General features: G+C 39.6%; 1 non-coding gene across 1 annotated transcript; it reads left to right on the top strand.

Moving 5' to 3' along the window:
- Positions 1–3,454: 3,454 nt before the first annotated feature.
- Positions 3,455–3,560, top strand: LOC122054394. Its single transcript, XR_006132713.1, has one exon. It is a non-coding gene; the product is annotated as a small nucleolar RNA R71 (small nucleolar RNA).
- Positions 3,561–7,227: the final 3,667 nt, after the last annotated feature.

Consider the following 7,227-nt stretch of genomic DNA (forward strand, 5'->3'; position numbering starts at 1 on the left):
GGAGAGGGACGAAGTCCCCGAACCAAAGATGACCCAAAAATAGGTTTCTTGACCCTTTTATAAGCTAGGGTATGGGCGCCGCACTGCCCGTGGTCTTCGTCACACGACCGTGTGGAATCCACATGGCCTCACACGGCTTCCTCTCGGATTGAGTCACACGGCCGTGCAAAGTTGCACGACCATGGCCTTCTACTTCTCTGCCAAGGTCACACGGCTATGTGAAGTCACACGGTCGTGACTTTCCTCCCCTATGGAATGTTGGCACGGCCGTGTGCTGCTTGGCCACGGGTCGATTGGCACGACCATACCATTTGACACTGCCAAAGCCCTCTTCATCTCTGGATTGCAAGCACGGCCGTGCCATTTGGCACGGCCGGAACATGCTCATGGCCACACGGTCGTGTGGCCTTGGACGACCCAAGCTCCTGTGTGCACTTTTGCTCCATTTTCGCTCCAAATAACGTCTTGTTTATAAGAAAATAAGCAAAGAGCAGATCTCTGAACAAATATAATGAAAGTATGACATTATAAAGAAATAGAATGCAATAAACATAGAATATGCTATGAAATACAAGTAGATGTGTGTCCAAACATACATAAATGATCATAAGATCTACACACATCACACCCCCACACTTAAACATTTGCTTGTCCTCAAGCAAAATCCGCAATCTAGATTCATGTGGTTAGATAATGCATCATAATCTCTAGCAAGTCAATCTAATTCTATCAAATGATTTCATTGGTGAGCAAGATACAAAAGTAGTTTAAGTATGACCTAAGTAGTAGTCCTCCGTACTCAGTGCGAAAGTGGCCTAAATTTATCAAGTTTCAATCCCTAAGTCTAGTCAAGTCAAGTCATCATAAAATTGTGTTCCTTATGCTTCCGGCAATAGGCACTTACCTGCCACACGCAAGGTTCGTTCCCCTCAAAAGTGTTATGCATCGTCTACACAAGTCTCAAAGGAATATTCAGTATCAAGAGAAACATAGCATTCATTTCCCCAGTAACCTAACTCAGTCTCAAAGGGGTGAATTGCTAGTTTCCACTCACGACAACAAATTTTTTATCCCTTATTTTTTTTTGAATGTTGGCAAAGTACCAAACTTGAACAAACTTTCAAAAAAAAATTTATTTTTTATTTTTATTTTTTTGGGATTGATTTTTCCAAATGAGCTTACATGATCTGAGTTTATCCAGTAACCAAAATGTAGTTGAAAGGTCACCATAAAAGCACAAGTACTAGTCCAATTCTATGAATCATGACTATTTTAGAGTTATCAACCATAACAAATAGGCATAGTGTATAGAGATCCTAAAACAAGGCCAATACTTAAACTCTTATAGTAAAAACATTGCTCACTTCATACTATCAAAGATAGAAAAAGATATATCACTAAACATACTAGCACCATAAGTAACACATAAAATCTAGAATAAACATGCTAGTATTTTGCAATAAGGAACAAACAATCATGATGTGATGTAAGATGCAACTAGCAAAAATTTTATTATGCAAAAAGAAGAAAACAAAAATAAAAACCAAATGTATCTAATGCATCCCCCCAGACTTAAACTTTCCATTGTCCCAATGAAAACTAAAAATAAAGTGGAGGAGATTAAAAGTAAGAGAAGTTACCAAATGATGCGTGCCAAGTATCCATGTCATTAACTTCTTTATCATATAATTGCACTCCTCCTAATCTTTGAGTCCTATAAAAGAAGATAGACAACAAAAATTAAGTAGAGGATACATGTTTATTATAAAGAAAGAACTAAAGATATAAAAGAAAACAAAGAAAATGAACTTGGGTTGCCTCCCAAGAAGCGCTTGTTTAAGGTCATTAGCTCGACCACCTCATTAGATTTATCGAAATCTCGCTCTTGGAGGGGTAAGATATTTTAGAACCCTCTTACCAAGGGCTCTTATTATGGAGGAAGCTTTCATCAAAAAGTGAAAAATCACTCTCTTCATCTTCGTCTTCATGGAAATTCTTTCAGGAGGTCGAAGACGGTTCAGATCGAGCTTCCAATTATAGGCCCCATGAAAATCTGCACACCCAAACGAAAAATATACCTCTCCCAAGCATGGTATATTAGATGGAACTAGAACCTTATTAATATGAATTAAGTATGTATCAAAAATTGAATCACATCCAATAAAAAATCAATTATAGGTACATCTATGAAATTTTCTAAAAGATCACTAAGAATACTTAACTTGCATTATTGAGATGTACCTGAAAGTTCTAAACAATGGGATGTGACTTCTTCAAAATTAGGAATTGGTTCTGGTTCTAGCTCAGGTGGAAGTGGCTCTGAAAGTAGTGATTCTTAGGGATTTACTTTTGTTGCACAAGTCCCTACACATTGGTCCACAACATGTTCAATCCTTACAACTCTCATAATCTCAGAAGGTTGTGTGGATGAAGGAGGTGATTCTTGAGATATTGTTTCCACACCACAGCTCCCTACACTTCCTTCCAAATCATCATTATCAACACAAGCATCGAAAAATAAACCAACGTCTATATCTTCAAAAGGAGAATCAACTATAGGAGGATCATTGACTTCGTTTGCATTTTTACGTTGATCTACCTCAATACATTCATCATCTAAAAATTCAATGTCACTATAGCATCCTGTAAAATCTAGAGGAAGATCTGAAAACTTGTTATCCACTGCATTATTATCACAATCCTCATCTGAAAAGTCCTCATCTTCATATACATCTAGAAATCTACACTCAAGCATTTTTGTATCACAGAATTTTCCAAGATCTTTATCTTCATTGACCCTCACTAGCCTTTGTGGAAAGGGAACCTTTAGTGAAGGTCCTAGGAAAGGTACTTCCTTTTTTCCATATTCCTTTTGAGCTTGCGGAGGAGGTCCAATTTGCATATCTAGTGTAGGTGTGATCAATCGTTGAGGGAAAGGTACTTGTGGCCTTTGGAAACTTCCTGGAGTAATAGAGCTGAGTTTTGTGGTCTTCTATTGTTCTTCTCCTCAATTCTATACAAGTCATTTTTCAGAAGTTCTTCATGATTCTTGCCGCTCCTCAACTTAATATCATTACAATTTTCACTAGATCTTATTTGTATAGGAGGGGGATCTTCTTTGAACCATTTTGAAACTATGCTCTCAATCTTTGCCCCCAAATGTTTGAACTCCTCATTCTGTGACTTCCGAATTTTGACATTCTTGGGTGGTTGAATTGTATCTCGTTTGACAAGCTCTCTAGCATATATGGCTTGTACTTCTTGAGTTTCTGAGGGAGATTCCATCCAACTTTTGTTCGACCATCCATGGAGGTTCAATGTCACTTGATCAATTAATGTATAAGCTTCTTCTATACTCTTGTCCATGAATGAACCTCCAGCTAATGAATCTAACAAACACTTAACTGAAAAAGAAATTCCCCTATAGAATATGTATAGAATCAACCATTTCTCCAAGCCATGGTGAGGGCACTACCTTTATAGACTCTTGAATCTGTCCCATGTTTCAAATAAAGATTCTCCATTTGCTTGAACAAAATTTGTGATGCAACTCCTCATGTAGATTGTTCTGCTTGGAGGGAAAAAATGATTCAGAAATTGCTGCTCCAATTGTTCCCGACTTGTGATACTTTGAGGACGGAGAGAATATAACCAAGTCCTTTCTTTGTCCTTGATGCTGAAAGGAAATGCCATCAATCGAACTGCATCCGCTGGCACTCCTTCATAGTCCGCCATATCACAAAGCTCTAGAAATCTCTCAAGGTGCAGATAAGGACTTTCTGATACTTCTCCTCCAAATTTATGACCTTGTATCATGGAAATTAACTCTGGGTCTAGTTGGAAACTTTCTGCTTCAATATGAGGCTGCACAATTGGAGATAAAAATCTTGCAGAAATAGGTGCAGAGAAATCCCTAAAGGACCTGCTTGATATGTTAGTGCTCATGGTATCTAAGAAAAAAATTTATGAGAAGAATTTAAAATAAAAAATGAAAGACAAGAAATAAATTGCTATATGAAAAACAAAAAAACAAAAAAAATAAATGCAGAATTTAAAGACAAGAAAGAAAATGCAGATTCTTTTTTTTTTTAATTACGAAGATGGAAAAACAAAAACTATTCACAAGTCTAGACTAACTAAATTGCTAATCTACTAATATTAATGCGAACAGTCCCCGACAATGGTGCCAAAAACTTGTTACGCAATCGCAAGTGTACGGTTTCGTCGTCAGTAATAAAAATATTGAATCCACAGGGACTGTTGATTAAGCACTAGAGATGTCGCAAGGTAAGTTATCTAGACGATCGAAAGCCGGCTTTAGCGTTTGTAAACTAACGAGGGTGATTGAAAAGGGAAAGAGAAGGATGAGAGAAAGAGAAAGAACTAATCTTGGGTGGAATGAGCTTCGGGAGATGGATTCTAGGATTTCGATTTCATTGTAATACTAGGAGATACTACATAAATTGCTTAGTTTCTACCCTCTATGTCCATGCTCTTGTAGGAAGTTAGATTGTTCAATATCCCTAAGTATCGAATAAAGACGATCCCTGTGAAATCCTGTAACGATTAACCCCCCTGTCACGAGGGTGCCTCGGTAGATCACTGGGATACACATCTAGTAAATAACAATAAGGATAAGGGTTACCTACCTCCTAATGGAGGAATTGCCTCTCCCTTCAAGAGAATGTCCTAGACATCCGTGAACGAGTTACCCTTGTCACTAGGGACCCTCGGGTATACGATCTAGAGCACTCTCTTTACGAGAGCAGCAGTTCCTAAGGGATTGTTTCTCCTTTTAAGGGAACATCTTAGACGTCCGGAAAGGGTTACCCCTGTCACTAGGGTACCTTGGTCAATACGCTCTAAGGTATCCCTTTTCGGGATCAACAATCCTCCACATCAAGCAATCAAAGCATAGAAATGTAAACATGGCATACACGTAACTCATCAAGCATGAACAAGGCATCAACAGGTCATTGAATAGAAACAAGGCGAATCTACATAGTTCTACATCTCCATCATATTACAAATACTTTCTAATCCTAGAACAAGATGTCTACTCCATTGTGGGGGAAGAACAATCCGAGAACATAAAGAAAAGCATACTTATAACCCTAGAAGAAAAGGAAGAAGAGATGCTTGATGATTTCGATGTCTTGGTGATGCTTCCTTGCTCTGGAGATGGACGGATCGTCAAGGGACGGCAGTGGATGAAGCTCTAGGGTTTCCCCTAAAGGAGAAAACCCTTTCCCAAGGAGAGGGATGAAGTCCTCGAACCAAAGATGATCCAAAAATAGGTTTCTTGACCCTTTTATAAGCTAGGGTATAGGCGTCGTACGGCCCGTGGTCTTCATCACACAACCGTGTGGAATCTACACGGCCTCACATGGCTTCCTCTCAGATTGAGTCACACGGCCGTGCAAAGTTGCATGACCATGGCCTTCTACTTCTCTGCCAATGTCACACGGTCGTGTGAAGTCACACGGCCGTGACCTTCCTCCCCTCTGGAATGTTGGCACGGTCGTGCCATTTGGCACGATCATGTGCTGCTTGGCCACGGGTTGATTGGCACGGTCGTGCCATTCGGCACGGCTAAAGCCCTCTTCATCTCTGGATTGCAAGCACGGTCGTGCCATTTGGCACGACCGAAACATGCTCATAGCCACACGATCGTGTGGCCTTGCACGACTCAAGCTCTTGTGTGTACTTTTGCTCCATTTTCGCTCCAAATAATGTCCTGTCAACAAGAAAACAAGCAAAGAGCAAATCTCCGAACAAATATAATGAAAGTATGACATTATAAAGAAATAGGGTGCAATAAACATAGAATATACTATGAAATACAAGTAGATGTGCGTCCAAACATGCATAAATGATCATAAGATCTACGTACATCACAATCCCCCCTCAAACAAAGGACCACAGGCTTCCCATGTCCGATCCTCAACCCATCAGGTCTTCCTGTCCCTCGGTCCACCCGACCTACTAGGACTTCCTTGCCTAGCCACAACTAGGACTTCCTGCCTGGTGTCTGGTCCTCTTGATCTGAACATAGGAGCCCCCACTTTCTTTCTTCGAGATTAATATTGTACCCACATGGTTCAATCAGACCATAGATCTTGTGCACAATCGGCGGTTAAACCTTCTGGCAGTCCAGGCTCTGATACCAATTGTTGGATCGAAAGGAATTTAGATATCTCCACATTTGCATGATATTGTCCACTTTGGGCCTAGGCCCTCATGGCTTTGCTCTTGGGCTCTCCCCAAAAGGCCTCATGCCAATGGAGATATCTTTTCTCTTATAAACCTATGATCTTTTCCATATATTTTCAATGTGGGACTATGTTTGCAACCTTGCAACCCAACAATAATGATCCATGAAATATTCTCATGGCGGGTCATTTAATATATATTCTCTAATATATACCCATGTGTCAACCTGATATCTCATATCCATGACTTGTGAGATTAAGTCATCCGTTGACCTACATGCTAGTCTCAACGCATTAATATTGTCCTTGTATATTAATGCTTGACTAGGAATAGTTAAGAGTAGTGTTCTATATATATCTACATATCTCGCTATCAATTCAACTAATTGATATGTTGTAAATAAGAACCTACTCCCCAAGGACATTATTATATTTATTCAATTGGCACTGAACTGAAATAAATATAATAATCAACTTTGCCTTTTATTTATAATGAAATGTGATACAATAATGTGCCCTTTACAATCATCTCATAATTGACACTAGGGCTAATACTAACAATCCCCCACTAGCACTAGTGCCAATCACTAAGGTATCGAATACCCATGGACCTAGTGTGACCATCATACTTTCTCTGTGCCAAATCCTTGGTCAAAGGATCCGCAATGTTAGCATCAGTCGGTACTCTACATATCTTCACATCTCCTCTATCGATAATCTCTCGAATGAGATGGAATCGCCGTAGTATGTGTTTGGATCTCTGATGAGAGCGAGGTTCCTTAGCTTGTGCAATAGCCCCATTGTTATCACAATAGAGGTCTATTGGACTCGCTATACTAGGATCAACATCAAGCTCTATAATGAACTTCCTGATCCAAACAGTCTCCTTTGCTGCAGCTGAAGCAGCAATATACTCGACCTTTATTGTAGAATCAGCGACTGTGTCCTGCTTCGAACTCTTCCAGCTTACAACACCACCATTTAAGCAAAACACATACCCTGACTGTGATCTGTA

The sequence above is a fragment of the Zingiber officinale genome, chromosome 3A (assembly GCF_018446385.1).
Source record: "Zingiber officinale cultivar Zhangliang chromosome 3A, Zo_v1.1, whole genome shotgun sequence".
In the NCBI taxonomy this organism is placed as follows: Eukaryota; Viridiplantae; Streptophyta; class Magnoliopsida; order Zingiberales; family Zingiberaceae; genus Zingiber; species Zingiber officinale.